Here is a 19598-nt window from a genome sequence, read left to right on the forward strand (position 1 = left end):
CGGGAACGAATTAATTAATGAATTAATTAACGAGTCGCTAACATGTGGGCTGATAACCCACAAGTATAGGGGATCGCAACAGTTTTCGAGGGTAGAATATTCAACCCAAATTTATTGATTCGACACAAGGGGAGTCAAAGAATATTCTCAAGTATTAGCAGCTGAGTTGTCAATTCAACTACACCTGGAAACTTAGTATCTGCAGCAAAGTGTTCAGTAGCAAAATAATATGATAGTAGTGGTAACGGTAGCAAAAGGTAACAACAGCAAAAGTAATGTTTTTGGTATTTTGTAGTGATGATATCAATAACAACGGAAAAATAAATAAGCGAAGAACAATATATGGAAAGCTCGTAGGCAATGGATCAGTGATGGAGAATTATGCCGGATGCGGTTCATCATGTAACAATCATAACACAGGGTGACACAGAACTAGCTTCAATTCATCAATGTAATGTAGGCATGCATTCCGAATATAGTCATACGTGCTTATGGAAAAGAACTTGCATGACATCTTTTGTCCTACCCTCCCGTGGCAGCGGGGTCCTAGCGGAAACTAAGGGATATTAAGGCCTCATTTTAATAGAGTACCAGAACAAAGCATTAGCACATAGTGAATACATGAACTCCTCAAACTACGGTCATCACCGGTAAGTATCCCGATTATTGTCACTTCGGGGTTAACGGATCATAACACATAATAGGTGACTATAGACTTACAAGATAGGATCAAAAACTCTCATATATTGATGAAAACATAATAGGTCCAGATCTGAAATCATGGCACTCGGGCCCTAGTGACAAACATTAAGCATAGCAAAGTCATAGCAACATCAATCTCAGAACATAGTGGATACTAGGGATCAAACCCTAACAAAACTAACTCGATTACATGATAGATCCCATCCAACCCATCACCGTCCTGCAAGCCTACGATGGAATTACTCACGCACGATGGTGAGCATCATGAAATTGGTGATGGAGGATGGTTGATGATGACGATGGCGACAGATTCCCCTCTCTAGAGCCCCGAACGGGCTCCAGATCAGCCCCCCGAGAGGTTTTAGGGCTTGGCAGCGGCTCCGTATCGTAAAACACGATGAATTCTTCTCTCTGATTTTTTTTCTCCCCAAAACCAAATATATAGAGTTGGGGTTGAGGTCGGAGGAGCTCCAGGGGGCCCATGAGGTAGGGGGCGCGCTCTAGGGGGGCAGGCGCGCCCCCCACCCTCGTGGACAGGTGGTGGAGCCCCCTGGTCTTCATTTTTTGCAAGGATTTTTTACATTTTCCGAATAGATGTTCCGTGAAGTTTCAGGTCATTCCGAGAACTTTTGTTTCTGCGCATAAATAACACCATAGTAATTCTGCTGAAAACAACGTCAGTCTGGGTTAGTTCCATTCAAATCATGCAAGTTAGAGTCCAAAACAAGGGCAAAAGTGTTTGGAAAAGTAGATACGACGAAGACGTATCAACTCCCCCAAGCTTAAACATTTGCTTGTCCTAAGGCAATTCAGTTGATAAACTAAAAGTGATAAAGAAAAACTTTTACAAACTCTATTTGCTCTTGTTGTTATAAATATGTAAAGTCAACATTCAAGTTTTCAGCAAAGATTATGACTAACCACATTCACAATAACGCTTAGGTCTCAAGTTTACTCATATCAATGGTATAATCAACTAGCGAGCAAAAATAATAAATCTCGGATGACAACACTTTCTCAAAACAATCATAATATGATATAACAAGATGGTATCTCGCTAGCCCTTTCCGAGACCGCAAAACATAAATGCAGAGCACCTTTAAAGATCAAGGACTGACTAGACATTGTAATTCATGGTAAAAGAGATCCGGTCAGGTCATACTTAATGTAAACTAACAACAATGAATGCAAATGACAGCGGTGCTCTCCAACTGGCGCTTTTTAATAAGAGGATGATGACTCAATATAAAAGTAAATAGATAGGCCCTTCGCAGAGGGAAGCAGGGATTTGTAGAGGTGCTAGAGCTCGGTTTTGAAATAGAGATGAATAATATTTTGAGCGGTATACTTTCATTGTCAACATAACAACCAAGAGATGGTGATATCTTCCATGCTACACACATTATAGGCGGTTCCCAAACATAATGGTAAAGTTTATACTCCCCCTCCACCAACAAGCATCAATCCATGGCTTGCTCGAAACAACGAGTGCCTCCAACTAACAAGAGTCCCAGGGGAAGTTTTGTTTGCAATTATTTTAATTTGATTTGCATAAAGCATGGGACTGGGCATCCCAGTGACCATCCACTTTCTCGTGAGTGAGGAGCGGAGTCCACTCCTCTTGAGAATAACCTGCCTAACATGGAAGATACGGACAACCCTAGTTGATACATGAGCTATTCGAGCATACAAAACAGGATATTTATTTGAAAGTTTAGAGTTTGGCACATATAAATTTACTTGGAACGGTAGGTAGATACCATATATAGGTAGGTATGGTGGACTCATATGAAATAACTTTGGGGTTTATAGAGTTGGATGCACAAGCAGTATTCCCGCTTAGTACAGGGGGAAGCGACCAGCTAGAGAGCGACAACAGTCATGAACATGCATTAAAATTAATCAACACCGAATGCAAGCATGAGTAGGATATAATCCACCATGAACATAAATATCGTGAAGGCTATGTTGATTTTGTTTCAACCACATGCGTGAACATGCGCCAAGTCAAGTCACTTAAATCATTCAGAGGAGGATACCACCCTATCATACCACATCACAATCATTTTAACAGCATGTTGGCACGCAAGGTAAACCATTACAAGCTCCCAGCTAATCAAGCATGGCACAAGAAACTATGATCTCTAGTTGTCATTGCAATCATGTTTATTCATAATAGGCTGAATCAGGAATGATGAACTAATCAGATTTACAAAAACAAAAGATGTCGAGTTCATACCAGCCTTTCTCATCTCAGTCTGTCCATCATATATCGTCATAATTGCCTTTCACTTGCACGACCGAACGATGTGAATAATAATAATAGTGTGCGTGCATTGGACTAAGCTGGAATCTGCAAGCATTCAATAAACATGAGAAGACAAGACAATATGGGCTCTTTTGTCAGATCAACAATAATGCATATAAGAGCTACTTCAACAATTTAATTATGATCTTCTCCTATCGCCCCCCAAAGAAAAGAAAAGAAATAAAACTATTTACACGGGAAAGCTCCCAACAAGCAAAAGAAGAACAAGAAATCTTTTTGGGTTTTCTTATTAATTACTACTACAAGTATGGAAAACTAAACTAGCTAAAAGCTACAACTATTTTTTTTGGTTTTTCTTAAGGTTTATTAAATACACAAGAAGAAAGCATAAAAAGAAAAATAAACTAGCATGGATGATACAGTGAAAAAGTAGGAGCATCGACATCTAGCAATGAGTGTGTGAACATGAATGTAATGTCGGTGGGAAATACGTACTCCCCCAAGCTTAGGCTTTTGGCCTAAGTTGGTCTATGGACACGGCTAGCCTGGCGGATATCCATAGTAAAAGTTGGGGTCGTACTGAGATGTAGCGGCTATCGCCTCCTGAGCTGCAGCGTGGCGACGAGCAGCCTCAGCCCACCTCTCGTACTCATCTGCCTCCTCTCTGATAATAACATATCTTCCTTTTGCCTGATAATCAAAGAAGGCAGGAGCAGGGAGAGTAATACGGACAGCACGCCGTCTGTCAAAGATTAGTCGATACTGGAGAGGTGATTCACTCCTCTCAACAAACCGGTGGTGAACCATAGCATTAAAATCTAGGTAAGCGGGAGGCAATTCAATATCATCCTCGCGTATGGTTACACCAAGAAAATCAGCTAAGCGGGTTGCATAAATTCCACCAAAGAAATCTCCATTAAATCTATTAAGATGCAACCTACGTGCAACAATGGCTCCCAAATTATAGGATTTGTCTCCTAACACAGCACTCCTTAGAATACTGAGGTCAGGAACACACATATGACATGCTTCATCTTTACCATTTATGCATCTACCTATGAAGAGAGCAAAATAATGTATAGCAGGAAAATGAATGCTCCCTATGGTAGCTTGGGTTATATCTCTGGATTCCCCCACAGTTATACTAGCAAGAAAATCTCTAAATTCAGATTTACGAGGTTCCCTGATACTACCACATTGTAGAAGTTTGCAAGCAGGGGTAAAATCCTCTAAGTCCATAGTATAAGAATTTTCATAAAGATCAAACAGGACAGTTGGAGAATTACGTGAAGATGAAAATTCAAACCTCCTCACAAAGGAACTAGTGAGATAGTGATACTGTCTGCACTTCTCTTCCTCGAAGCTCACAAGATCCGCGTTACGCAAATATGTGTTAAATTCTTTCTTAATTCCTGCTCGATCCATAAAGTTTTCCGAAGGCCATTCGCAAGGACGCACTGGAGCGTCTCTTGGTGGCTCTTCATCAGCATCGCGCATTGCAAGCCTGGGTCCTTGCTTCCTTGAAGAACCACCTTGGAACATTTTCCTAAGCATATTTCTTCCTCTAAAAAAACTCTGATATTTTTAGTAACTTTAGAAGAAAAGTGAACCAAACTCAATAATATTGATAGCAACTACTCCTACAAGTGCCTAGAGCCTATATCATGCATCAAAACTATTTGGAACCATATAGATTCGACATGCAAGCTCAAGAACATGGTCACCTAGGCAGCAAAAATTTGCAATGAATAAAGCACTAGAACAAACACTAATTGAACCAATGGAGGAGTCACATACCAAGGAACAATCTTCCCAAGCAGTTTTGTGAGAGGTGCTTTGAGCAAGGAGATCGAAAATGGCAGCAAAATGAGCTTGGACTCAGGTTTGAGCTGGATATTCGTGTTTGTGGGAGGAAGAAGGAGTGTGTGGGTGAAAGAATGAGTGGAGGAGGGCCACCGTGGGCCCACGAGGCAGGGGGGCACGCCTAGGGGGTAGGGCGCGCCCCTGACCCTCATGGCCAGGTGCCAGCTCCTCCTGCTGTGTTCTTAGTGCCAAATATTCTCAAATATTCCAGAAAAAATCCTATTTAAATTTCAGGGCATTTGGAGAACTTTTATTTTCGGGGTATTTTTATATTGCACGGATAATTCAGATAACAGACAAAAAATACTATTTTATTTTATTTATTATAAATAACAAAAAGTATGAGGAGGGTACAGAAGGTTGTGCCTTCTAGTTTCATCCATCTCATGCTCATCAAAAGGAATCCACTAACGAGGTTGATCAGGTCTTGTTAACGAACTCATTTCGAATAACATGGAACCAGAGAAATTTCGAATAACACTATGTTACCTCAACGGGGATATGCACATCCCCAATAATAAGAATATCATATTTCTTCTTGACAGTAGGAAGAGGAAATTCAAAACCTCCAAATATAATGGATGGAATTTTTCCAATAGAGTTGATACTATGAACTTGAGGTTGTTTCCTCGAAAAGTGTATCGTATGCTCATTACCATTAACATGAAAAGTGACATTGCCTTTAGTGCAATCAATAACAGCCCCTGCAGTATTCAAAAAGGGACTTCCAAGAATAATAGACATACTATCATCCTCGGGAATATCAAGAATAACAAAGTCCGTTAAAATAATAACGTTTGCAACTACAACAAGCATATCCTCACAAATACCGACAGGTATAGCAGTTGATTTATCAGCCATTTGCAAAGATATTTTAGTAGGTGTCAACTTATTCAAATCAAGTCTACGATATAAAGAGAGAGGCATAACACTAACACCGGCTCCAAGATCACATAAAGCAGTTTTAACATAGTTTCTTTTAATGGAGCATGGTATAGTGGGTACTCCTGGATCTCCAAGTTTCTTTGGTATTCCACCCTTAAAAGTATAATTAGCAAGCATGGTGGAAATTTCAGCTTCCGGTATCTTTCTTTTATTAGTAACAATATCTTTCATGTACTTAGCATAAGGATTCATTTTAAGCATATCAGTTATTGCATACGCAAAAAGCTAGGTCTAATCATTTCAGCAAAGCGCTCAAAATCCTCATCATCCTTTTTCTTGAATGGTATTGGAGGAAAAGGCATGGGTTTCTGAATCCAAGGCTCTCTTCCCTTACCGTGTTTCCTAGCAACAAAGTCTTTCTTATCATAACATTGATTCTTTGATTGTGGGTTATCAAGATCAACAGCAGGTTCAATTTCTACATCATTATCATTGCTAGGTTGAGCATCATCATGAACATTATCATTAACATTATCACTAGTTTCAGGTTCATTACCAGATTGTGTTTGAGCATCAGAGATAGAAATATCATTTGGATTCTTAGGTATTTCAGTAATAGGTTTACTAGAAGTATATAAAGTCCTATCATTTTTCTTTTTCCTCCTTTTAGAAGGACTAGGTGCATATATATTATTTCTCTGAGAATCTTGCTCAATTCTCTTAGGGTGACCTTCAGGATACAGAGGTTCCTGAGTCATTTTACCACCTCTAGTCATAACTATAATAGCATTATCATTATTCTTACTATTCAATTCATTGAGAAAATCATTTTGAGCTTTAAGTACTTGTTCTACTTGAGTGGTAACCATAGAAGCATGTTTACTAATAAGTTTTAGTTCACTTTTAACATTAGCCATATAATCACCCAAGTGTTCAAGCATATTTGAATTGTATTTGAATTGTCTACCAAAATAAGCATTAAAATCTTCTTGCTTAGCCATAAATTTATCAAACTCATCTAAGCATGGGCTAGCAAACTTAGTAAATGAGATTTCAGCTTTATCATATCTATAGAGAGAATTTACCTTCACTACCTGTGTCAGGTTATCAAAACCATGAGTTTCTTCAATAGGCAATGGATTAAGATCATATGTTTCTTCAACAGGCGGTAAATTAAGACCATGTATTTCTTCAATAGGAGGTAAATTCTTAAAATCTTCAGCTTTAATACCTTTTTCTTTCATAGATTTCTTTGCCTCTTGCATATCTTCAGAACTGAGAAATAGAATACCTCTCTTCTTCGGAGTTGGTTTAGGAATAGGCTCAGGAGTTGGTTCAGGAACTGGTTCAGGAAGTGTCCAATTATTTTCATTTGTCAACATATTATTCAATAGAGTTTCAGCTTCATCCGGTGTTCTTTCCCTGAAAACAGAACCAACACAACTATCCAGGTAATCTCTGGAGGCATCAGTTAGTCCATTATAAAAGATATCAAGTATTTCATTTTTCTTAAGAGGATGATCAAGCAAAGCATTAAGTAACTTGAGAAGCCTCCCCCAAGCTTGTGGGAGACTCTCTTCTTCAATTTGCACAAAATTATATATATCCCTTAAAGCAGCTTGTTTCTTATGAGCAGGGAAATATTTAGCAGAGAAGTAATAAATCATATCCTGGGGACTATGCACACAACCAGGATCAAGAGAATTAAACCATATCTTAGCATCACCCTTTAATGAGAACAGAAATATTTTAAGGATATAAAAGTAACGAGTTCTCTCATCATTGGTGAATAGGGTGGCTATATCATTTAATTTAGTAAGACGTGCCACAACAGTTTCAGATTCATAGCCATGAAAAGGATCATATTCAACCAAAGTAATTATATCAGGATCAACAGAGAATTCATAATCCTTATCAGTAACACAGATAGGTGAGGTAGCAAAAGCAGGGTCAGGTTTTATTATAGCATTAAGAGATTGCTGCTTCCATTTAGCTAATAACCTCTTGAGTTCGTATCTATCTTTGCACGCTAAAATAGCTAAAGAAGCTTCTTTATCAAAAGCATAACCCTTAGGAATAACGGGCAAGTCTTCATCATCACTTTCATCAGTATTATCAGGTTCAATATTTTCATTCTCTCTAACCCTAGCAAGTTGTTCATCAAGAAATTCACCAAGTGGCACAGTAGTATCAAGCATAGAAGTAGTTTCATCATAAGTATCATGCATAGCAGAAGTGGCATCATCAATAACATGCGACATATCAGAACGAATAGCAGAAGCAGGTTTAGGTGTCGCAAGCTTACTCAAAACAGAAGGTGAATCAAGTGCAGAGCTAGATGGCAGTTCCTTACCTCCCCTCGTAGTTGAGGGATAAATCTTGGTTTTTGGATCTCTCAAGTTCTTCAAAATGATAAGCAGATATAAATCCCAAGTGACTCAAAGAATAGAGCTATGCTCCCCGGCAACGGTGCCAGAAAATAGTCTTGATAACCCACAAGTATAGGGGATCGCAACAGTTTTCGAGGGTAGAGTATTCAACCCAAATTTATTGATTCGACACAAGGGGAGCCAAAGAATATTCTCAAGTATTAGCAGTTGAGTTGTCAATTCAAACACACTTGGAAACTTAGTATCTGCAGCAAAGTGTTTAGTATCAAAGTAATATGATAGTAGTGGTAACGGTAGCAAAAGGTAACAATAGCAAAAGTAATGTTTTTGGTATTTTGTAGTGATGATAGCAATAGCAACGGAAAAGTAAATAAGCGAAGAACAATATATGGAAAGCTCGTAGGCAATGGATCAGTGATGGAGAATTATGTCGGATGCAGTTCATCATGTAACAATCATAACACAGGGTGACACAGAACTAGCTCCAATTCATCAATGTAATGTAGGCATGTATTCCGAATATAGTCATACGTGCTTATGGAAAAGAACTTGCATGGCATCTTTTGTCCTACCCTCCCGTGGCAGCGAGGTCCTAGCGGAAACTAAGGGATATTAAGGCCTCCTTTTAATAGAGTACCGGAACAAAGCATTAGCACATAGTGAATACATGAACTCCTCAAACTACGGTCATCACCGGTAAGTATGCCGATTATTGTCACTTCAGGGTTAGCGGATCATAACACATAATAGGTGACTATAGACTTGCAAGATAGGATCAAGAACTCTCATATATTGATGAAAACATAATAGGTTCAAATCTGAAATCATGGCACTCGGGCCCTAGTGACAAACATTAAGCATAGCAAAGTCATAGCAACATCAATCTCAGAACATAGTGGATACTAGGGATCAAACCCTAACAAAACTAACTCGATTACATGATAGATCCCATCCAACCCATCACCGTCCAACAAGCCTACGATGGAATTACTCACGCACGGCGGTGAGCATCATGAAATTGGTGATGGAGGATGGTTGATGATGACGATGGCGACGGATTCCCCTCTCCGGAGCCCCGAACGGACTCCAGATCAGCCCTCCCGAGAGGTTTTAGGGCTTGGCGGCGGCTTCGTATCGTAAAACGCGATGAATTCTCCTCTCTGAATTTTTTCTCCCTGAAACCAAATATATAGAGTTGGGGTTGAGGTCGGAGGAGCTCTAGGGGGCCCACGAGGTAGGGGGCGCGCCCCCACCCTCGTGGACAGGTGGTGGGCCCCTGGTCTTCATCTTTTGCAAGGATTTTTTATATTTTCCGAATAGATGTTCCGTTAAGTTTCGGATCATTCCGAGAACTTTTGTTTCTGCACATAAATAACACCATGGTAATTCTGCTGAAAACAGTGTCACTCCGGGTTAGTTCCATTCAAATCATGCAAGTTAGAGTCCAAAACAAGGGCAAAAAGTGTTTGGAAAAGTAACTACGACGGAGACATATCATTGGCCACTGTCCAAGACATTGGACTATGGGATGACTTGCGTTGCCGGGATTCGTCGACTCCCTTGCCGGGGGTGCGACACTTGCCAGGACCCAATTCGTCGACTCCCTTGCCGGGAGTGGGTCTACTCGGTCGTGGGCCTTGGCAAGGCTCACGACTTTCTCCCTTACGGACTATATAAGAAGGCTCTGGCCAGTGAAATAACCCAGTTCGGTTCACTGTTCCTCACTCTGTGCTGCCTCCGGTGATCCCATCCCGACCGGCGTGCATGGCTGGTCGGGAGAGCAGGTGCCTCCAGAACCCTGTCATTCGAGATCCTGCCCGGGAGAATGACAATAAGGTTTTTGGGGAGCGTCTCGATGCGACTGCTCCCGATCCATCCCCAACTCCGTTCGCCTCTGCTTCCACTATTTCCTCTGCATCGACACCATGGCCGACGCCGCCGCCGCTAAGAAGAAGGCCACAGACGATGCCGAGGCTGCTGCTGCCGCCGTCGCCGCGTTGGCCTGGCCAACCAGAGGGTATGATATGTTCATCCCTCGTTTACTCGTACTTATGCTAGCCGTATGTGTGCTACTCATAGAAGGTTCGATTCTATGTTCTGTACGTGCTAGTATGCTTAGGTATCGCTATGAGATGCATACCTTTTATGCCATGCTTACTGTTTACTCGTGGATAAGTCTAATCGGAAAAGTGCTAATATTTCCAACAATCCAAAAACCTTATTTTAGGCACTTTTCAATTCAAGGCTTTGCTGCTACTCTGAAATCGGAAAAGTTTACCGGGACACATTTTAAGCATTGGTAGACTAGGACCACCTTGTGGCTCACAACGATGAATGTGTTCTGGGTTGGTGGTGTGTTCCTCACAGAAACGAATGCTCCTAAACAGGAGAAGGCGTTTAGGGAGGCAACCACAATCTTTCTGGGAGCAGTTCTGAGTGTGATTGGAGACAAGTTGGTTGACGTCTATATTCATATGGGCATTGCCAAAAACTTGTGGGATGCGCTCGAAGTCAAATTCGACGCAACTGATGCTGGCAGTGAGCTGTATGCCATGGAGTAGTTCCATGATTACAGGATGGTTGATAATCGTTCTGTATTGGACTAGGCTCATGAGATACAGTGCATTGCTAAGGAGCTGGAGCTCCTGAAGTGTGAGTTACCGGACAAGTTTGTCGCGGGTTGCATTATTGCAAAACTCCCTCCTAGTTGGAGGAACTTTGCTACTTCTCTTAAGCACTTGAGACGTGAATTCTCTGTTGAGGATGTCATTGGTCATCTCAGTGTTAAGCAAAACTCGAGAGCAAAGGACTCACACGTGAAAGGGGCAGAGGGTTCTTCTAGCGCCAATGTGGTGCAGAAGAACTTCCACAAGTTCAAGGGAAAGAACTCTGTCTAGCAGAATACTACCTTTAAGAAGAAGGGTAAGAAGAAAGACAAAAAGAGAGATGGCTGCTTTACTTGTGGTTCAGATGAACATTGGGCAAACAAGTGCCCAAACAAGTACAAGAAGCCAGCGCAGGACTCCAAGTTTGTGAATGTCACTCTGAGCAACAATGATGCGGCATCTGGGTATGGTAATCTGTTTACCATACTTTCAGCCTGTCAGTCCACCGATTGGTGGATTGAAACTGGGGCCAATATTCATGTATATGCTGATGTGTCTTTGTTTTCTTCCTACCAGGTCACACGAGATTGTTCCGTCCTGATGGGGAATGGCTCGCATGCTTCTATTCATGGTGTTGGCACGGTAGATCTGAAGTTTACTTCCGGAAAGATCGTGCAACTGAAGAACGTGCAGCATGTCCCCGCCATAAAAAAGAATCTCGTTAGTGGCTCCCTTCTATGTAAAGAAGGGTTTAAGTTAGTATTTGAGTCTAACAAAGTAGTCGTATCTCGATATGGACTATTTGTTGGAAAAGGATATGATTGTCGTGGTTTGTTCCGCCTTTCCCTGGAGGATTTCTGTAATAAAGCCGTGAACCAAATTCATTCTAATGTGAACGAATTTGAGGTTTGGCACTCACGTCTTTGTCACATAAATTTTGGTTGTATGACGCGTCTAGCTAAGATGGATTTAATCTCGAGTTTCACTTTAGCCAATGGCTCTAAGTGCCATGCGTGTGTACAAGCTAAGCAACCTCGTAAGCCTCACAAGCCCGTGAAGGAGAGACACCTGGCACCTCTAGAGCTCATACATTCAGATCTCTGTGAGATGAATGGTGTGTTGACTAAAGGTGGAAAGAAATACTTAATGACTCTGATTGATGATTCCACTAGATTCTGCTATGTGTATTTGTTAAATACTAAGGATGAGGCTCTACACTACTTTAAAGTCTATAAGTCTAAAGTTGAGAACCAACTTGAGAAGAAAATAAAAACGAGTCCTGTCTGATCGTGGTGGAGAGTACTTTTCTAATGAGTTTGATTTATTCTATGCGGAACATGGTATTATTCATGAGACGACGCCTCCCTACTCACCCCAGTCAAACGGGGTTGCCGAACGGAAAAACCGTACTCTAACTGATTTGGTTAACGCCATGTTAGATACATCGGGTTTATCCAAGGCATGGTGGGGGGAGGCTGTATTGACATCTTGTCATGTCCTAAATAAAGTTCCCACAAAGGATAATGAGACTACTCCCTATGAGCAATGGGAAAAGAAAAGAACTACACTCTCTTACTTGCGCACTTGGGGCTGTTTGGCGAAAGTCAACATGCCGATAATCAAAAAGCTCAAGTTGGGACCAAAGATCGTGGACTGTGTTTTTCTTGTCTATGCCAAGCATAGCATTGGCTATAGATTTCTAGTGGTGAAATCCGAGGTACCTGACTAGAAGGTCGGTACAATTATAGAGTCTAGGGATGCTACATTCTTTGAGGATATTTTCCCCATGAGAGATATGCAAAGCAATTCTAGACGGGAATCTGATGAGACTCCTGAACCTGCTATTCCGATGGAATATTATGAACATAAAAGTGATAAGAGTTCCACGGAGGATGATGAGGAAACTCATGTTAGGAGCAAGAGACAGAGGACTGTCAAAGTCCTTTGGTGATGATTTCCTCATGTACCTCGTGGATGATGATATTGCCAGCTCCATTTCAGAAGCTTATGCATCTCCGGATGCTGACTACTGGAAGGATGCGGTCCGTAGTGAGATGGATTCCATCTTGGCAAACGGGACATGGGAGATCACTGATCATCCTTATGGTTATCGACCATTAGGATGTAAGTGGGTGTTCAAAAGGAAGCTTAGGGCATCTCCAGCCGTTCGGCCCCCCAGGGCGCCTAAATAGAGCGGCATGGGGCCGTGCCGGTGCTAGTTCGGCCCCTGGGGGCGACCTAGCTCCTAGTCACGCCCCCAAGCGTTGGCCCCAGGATGCGGGAAATTTGAACTAGGTCGTTCCCGCTCACAAAAGACGCCACAAATCCTGCGATCGGACGTAGTCTGGCGTTACAAAAAAATAGAGCGCCGCACGCCGCAAGTTCGCGTGCGCAACGAATCACTCGGCGGGGTCGGCTCTAGGCGTTGGCGGAGTCGGCGTGCGCGGGTTCGGCGGTGTCGGAGCTGCTTTGATGCTGGGCTGTGTCGGCGCGGCTTCGGTACTGCTAGATGGCGATGTAGAGGCGTCGTTCGGGCTTGGCATCCATGTGGCTGTGGGCGCGAGAGCTGGCGTCGTTGGCGTCGTCGGCGTTGCCGTCTGCATCTGGTTCAGGATGAGGCCGCGCTCCGCCATGTACCACGCCCTGAGCTGCTCGTCGTTGCTCTGGAGCATGTCCGCCCCGCCCATCAGAAAAGCCATGTCGGTGTTCCTCTTCTTCGCGGCGACGTTCGCTCGGAGCAGGTCGACGTTGGTCCGGAGCAGGTCGAGCTTGATGGCGCTGTTCGTCATCAGCGATAACCACCACGCCTCGGTCTTCTCTTCACGTAGGACAGCCCGGGCCTGGGCGTCGGCGAGGCAATGCTCGATGGACTCCTGCACTCGCGCGGTTGCCGCGTCGGCGTTTTTCCCGTTCTTTGCCAATTTGTGGCCGTCCGGCCGCCCCTCTGACGCGCCCGGAGTCGTTGCGTCCGGCTTGTATGTCTCCTTGGCCTTGTCGAGGGTACGTCAGACTTCCGCCCACTTCTCGCACTTGTCAATGCGCTTGTAGACGTGGAGGAACTTGAAGTCGGCGTCGAGGTTGTCGCGCCGATACATGGTGAACATGCACAACAACTGCGCGGAGGAACAAACAGTTGGCAGGCGGCGGGCGTAGATGACGTAGAGATGCGGGCGAACGGCGTGCGTACCGGATCCTCAATGCTGGCGCCGCTCTCCGGGCGAGCCGCGACCTCCTCGACGATTCCATGCCATTTGTTGCACGCCCCCTGGATACGCCCCCAATGGTTCGCCATCGCCTTGGAGCCGCGCTGCATGTAGACGCCTTTGAAGTAGGGGTCGACGAGCTTCCGCTCGTCGAACTCGGCCTTGATGCGGTCCCAGTATGCCTTGAAGCTCTGGTTCGTGCCGGTGGTCGGGTCGAGGCAGATGACTTTCCATGCTTCGGCGAGGCATTCCTCCTCCTTGGACATCCACTTGATGCGCGGTTCGCCTGGCCTAGCCGCCCGCTTCTTCTTCTGGCGGCCCTTCGTTGGATCAGGAGCTGGCTCCTCCTCCTCCTCCTCCTCGTCCTCGAGTTCCTGCGCTTCGTGCACGTCCTCGCTGTAGACGTAGCCGAGCTCGGCCTCCATGTCGCCGTTGAGATCCACTATCTCGTCCTGGGTGGCGAACCCGGGAGACGAGGCGACCACGGTCGATCCTGTCGCGATGATGTTGTCCATGTCGGCTCCTGTGTCGTTAGTGTCGCCGAGGTGCGAGAAGGGCAGCGGTCCACGGCGGAGATGGGGCGTCGGTGTGGACGCGTAGGCGGGCGGCGAGTAGTTGTATGGAGGGTACTGCATGCCGACGAAGGCGGGCGAGGGTGTGCACGTCGCGGGGTGGCCATTGGGGAAGGTCATGTTTGGGTTGAACCCACCGTGCGCGTCGCCGTCAGTGTAGCCGGGCGACGATGATCCCCATGGAGATCCAACGCCTTGCTGTCCCCAGGGCGCGTACTGGGCGTGGCTGACGACGGATGGATTCATCATCCCCGCGTGGTCGACCAATGAGGAGGACGCCGCCGCGCGCGCCGTGTTGTCACGGGCCTTCTTGGCGATGGCCCTGTTCCGCCGGTCGGCGGTGACTGCGTCACGTCACTGAACTTCCACCCTCCACTCGGCGTTCAACATGCCCGGTGGCTTCAATGGCGGCACCCTCGGCTTCCTCTGCTTCGGCTGGGCCACGGTGCCAGTCGTGGTTGCCGCCGCGCGCGGCATGGCGTACTTCTTCGGTGGCATGGTGGCGACTGGAAGGCGAGCGGGAGGGGGCTTGGCGGGAGAAAGGGAGGGAATGGCGGGAGGAAGGCGAGTGAGCAGGAGGGATGCGAGGGAAAAGCATCAAGAAATAGCGGGAAAAGGCCCTCGGGTCGCCGCCAGGGCGGACCCACGCGCCTTTTTCGCTTATGCCGGCTCCCCAAGCACCCCCAGGGCGCCGGGTTTGGCCTGGGTCCGCCGGCACCAGTTTGGGCCCGAGCCGGCGGAAAACGGGCTTCTAGGGGCACGACTGGGCCGTTTTTTTGGCGCCGGCGCGGCAAAAACGCCTGGGGAGGGCCTGTTGGGGGTGCGGCTAGAGATGCCCTTAGGCCCGATGGTATTGTTGAGAATTACAAGGCTAGGCTTGTGGCCAAGGGTTATACCCAGAAAGAAGAAGAGGATTTCTTTGACACTTATTCACCTGTGGCTAGACTGACAACCATTCGAGTGTTACTCGCTTTGGCTGCCTCGCATGGTCTTCTCGTTCATCAGATGGACATTAAGACGACTTTCCTTAACGGAGAGCTAGACAAGGAAATTTACATGCAACAGCCTGATGGCTTTGTAGTAAATGGTCAGGAAAGAAAGGTGTGTAAGCTAGTGAAATCTCTGTATGGCCTGAAACAAGCGCCTAAGCAATGGCATGACAAGTTCAACACTACTCTCACATCTGCTGGCTTTGTTGTGAACAAAGCTGACAAATGTGTATACTATCGCTATGGTGGGGGAGAAGGTGTTATACTGTGTCTGTATGTCGATGACATACTGATATTTGGGACCCACCTCAAGGTCATTGAGGAGGTCAAGTCTTTTCTATCTCACAACTTTGAGAAGAAGGACCTGGGTGTGGCTGATGTTATCCTGAACATCAAGCTACTGAGAAATTATGAGGGTGGAATTACACTTTTGCAATCCCACTATGTTGAGAAGATTTTGAGCCGTTTTGGATATTCAGACTGCAAAACTTCTGCAACACCATATGATCCTAGCGTGCGGATTCGAAAGTTCTAAGGCACAACTGTAGATCAGTTGAGATACTCTGAAGTGGTTGGTTCACTGATGTACCTAGCATGTGCTACTCGTCCCACTACAAAAAATACACTTCCGTGATGATACGTGTTTGTCACAGTAGGTCGCGTTTTTGTCATGCATGTACATCCATGAAAAATTTATGACAACATCAAGATAGTCATACCTGTGCTGTCGTAGAAGTGTTCCATGACATTACCAAAATTATCATCACAGAAGTGTCCACTTCCATGACGATAAATCGCACGTCACAGAAGTGCTTTCGTCAAGGGTGACCGACACGTGGCATCCACCGTAACGGAACGCCGTTAAGCTATCGGGCCGGGTTTTGGATCCGATAACCCGTTAACAGCCTCGACCAATGGGAAATTTCCACATGTAAAATTCTTATTGGCCGGACGAAACACGTGTCAGCTCATCAGTGGGTCAGATAGGCGCCTATGATATGTCGACATGTGCCACGGCCCACCACTGGCCCATTTAGCTTACAAAGCTGGCCCGTTTGACTTGGTCAAAAGTTAACGGGCTGGCCCATGAAAAGCCTGTTAACGGTCTCTTCGTAAATAGCCCATTTTATGACCCGTTAACTCACGGCCCATTAGGCCCTAAAGGAAATCGGCCCAACAATGTCATGTGGGCCGTCGAATATAACACCAGCCCATTTCACTTTCGGCCCATGTATGGCCCACGACGTCTTTCGGCCCATATGAGGCCTTCGTATCTTTCGGCCCTTTACAGGCCCACGGTGACTCTAGCCCATAATGAACAGTAATTTTCTTTATACCTGTTAACGGCCCGTGATTTACATGGGCCGTTTCAAGCCCGTGTTAGCTTTTGACCTATTGACAGCCCATACGTTCTTGGGCTCCTTTTCGGCCCTCGATTACTTTCGGCCCGTTATTGGCATGTTCCCCTAATGGACCAAATTCTGCCCATGGCAAGAGTCAGCCCGTTATTGGCCTGTTCCCCTAATGGGCCAAATTCGACCCATGACAAGAGTCAACTTGTTACTGGCCTGTTACCCTAATGGGCCAAATTCGGCCCATGGCAAGAGTCGGCCCATTTCTGGCCTGTTAACCCGTTGTGCCGTTTCCAGCCCGTCCTATATTCTGGCCCATTAACAACCCGTTATGCCTGTGACAGAATTAAGCCGTTGCTGTCCTACGGCCTGTAAACGGCCTGTTATCGTGCTGGGCCGATACCAATTACGCCCGATTACGGCCCATGTAGACCCATTTATCCGACGACCCAAGGCCCACCGTTTACATGCCCATTTATCGATGGCCCGTAGGAGACCCATGGATCCTACGGCCCGTATATGGCCCATGGTAGTTGCGGCCACTAGCAAACCAGGGAAAAAGAAGACTAGGAAATAAATAAGGCCGAAACTAACGCTAGGCTATTAAGGCGATTGCACAGATTACATCCACTCGGCATCAAAGATCGCCACCAATGCAAATATAGGGAACACCCTACACTATACAAAAATGGCTTGCTGTTTTCTTCAGCCGGTGGCTGCACGTTAAGAATAAATTTTGTATCGCACCAAAACAAATTACAACTATATAACAAAAGGAAGGTTGGCATAAAACTTAACAGTCTAGCAGATAAATGCACCACCAGAAGTTCAGAAGCTCAGTTCATTTGACCTGACTGTTACGTTTTCATGTTGTATTGTCCGATGGAGCACCATAACCCTCGCCTTCATTTCCCCTAGGCTCCTGAACAACATAGCAAATGTCTGATAGTCTGGTTTCAAAACCATGCATATCTTGACGACATTGAGCAATGTTTCTCCTTGTTTCACAAAGGGTCTCTGTTAGGGAATGGACTTGTGTCTGGAGCGCAGATACAACATTGCTTTGAGCTTGCATATCTTGATCATGAGGCAGTTTGGACGATATTGCCTTAACAACCAACCCAGTATTACGCAGGAACGTGCTTTTGGCACTGTTAGTGGACAGGTACTGACCCACTGCAGCAAGAGCTGACATTGCGGTTATAGTTGCCTCGCCACCTTCAGAAGGTGGCGGTTCCACCATTTTTTCCATAGCTCGCTGAAAAGTTGAGGTTTTACATTAGTAGTACCAGAACAGAAGATATTAAGGAGGCAGCAAAACCAAACAAAATAGCTTTGGTCTATATACAGAACTTATTCTGGTGAACCCATGTAAAATATTAGTTGTATTTTATTGCAAAGTACATAATAAAACCAGGTTCCAAACATATGACCATGTACCATCGCTAATGTATTGTCTATTTCTTCACATTGTATTGAGGGCTAAGGATAAAGAGACGAAGTTTATAATACGGTAAGCATAGTATGACATCATTCATATCACAAAACAACTGAGAACAGACAAACAGGCAATTGTAACGTTGTGTGGGCAAGTCCAGCACGGAACTAGATTACGGGTCAAGATCAAAGGAACATCACTCCTCTCTTTTAAACCTTGTAAGGTGCAATGATACGCTAAGACAATTGTGTATAAAATTGAAAAGAGTAATAGACATTGGCTGCAAACCATGCAGTTCAAGGCACAAGTCAGAGTAAGTAGTAGTTAAAAGGCATGAGGATTAAGGACTTACAACAGCGGCTTTGACTGGTGTAGTCATGCCCTTCTTCTTGCTGGTGTGACAGTCCTTGAAGATTTCCACAGCATTTGGTTCAGGTACTTTTTGGTCCTTGCGGGCTTTCCTCTGCATTTCGAACAAGTCAATATAGATCTGATAATATGGTACAGCGAAAAGAGTGAAACAGCAGCTAATTACAAGAGCCTCGCAGTGTGCAATATAGCTACGAGATCCTGTCGTCTGTTGGAATTTCACTTTCGTACGGTTGGCCTTGTTCTTTGAACAGTTCACCTACAAGAAGATAGATTTGTGTGGCACATGCGTAAATAGGACTTCAACATGTGATCTGATCACATATATATATAATGTACCTGATACTTCGGATCAGACCAGTGTTTAACAAGGCCCCTCCAGTCTTCATCCGATATATTTTCCACTGGAGATGTTTGGGAAAGTTCACTGTTAGCCTTGCCTTCAAAGTGAGTTTTCCTCAAGTTATACCGATACTGTCGCAGAGCAGACTTGAAAACATGGGTGCAAGCTTGTCTGGTTGCATCATCTTGGCTATCCAACTTGAACCTCATCTGTTGAAAATTATGGGAGTCTCATTATCAGCAACCTAGAAAGTATGGGACAGAGCAAGACGATATTACTAGTTTCCATACATAACCATACTTACAGATAAATGGTCGAGGAAGGTGTTGAACTGGGTTTCGTCTTTGTCATTCCTGTACTGAATCCATGTTGGGAGGATACGTACATGACACCTAACGGCAACCGCTGCCTCTGATACTAACTTGGCTGACTCTGTAGCATCACGTGGCCTTTTTAAACCTGCCTCAAAACGGATCTCCATTCTTCCTCCTCTAGATTTAGTTAACCTATCGAGCATTATCCCTGATGTTTGTTTCCTCTTGCGCCTAGGTGCTAGTCCAACAACGAACATAGGAAGTGTTAGTGTACATCAAACTGTGAGACTACATATAAAGAAG

This window comes from Triticum aestivum, chromosome 1A, assembly GCF_018294505.1.
Source record: "Triticum aestivum cultivar Chinese Spring chromosome 1A, IWGSC CS RefSeq v2.1, whole genome shotgun sequence".
Lineage (NCBI taxonomy): Eukaryota > Viridiplantae > Streptophyta > Magnoliopsida > Poales > Poaceae > Triticum > Triticum aestivum.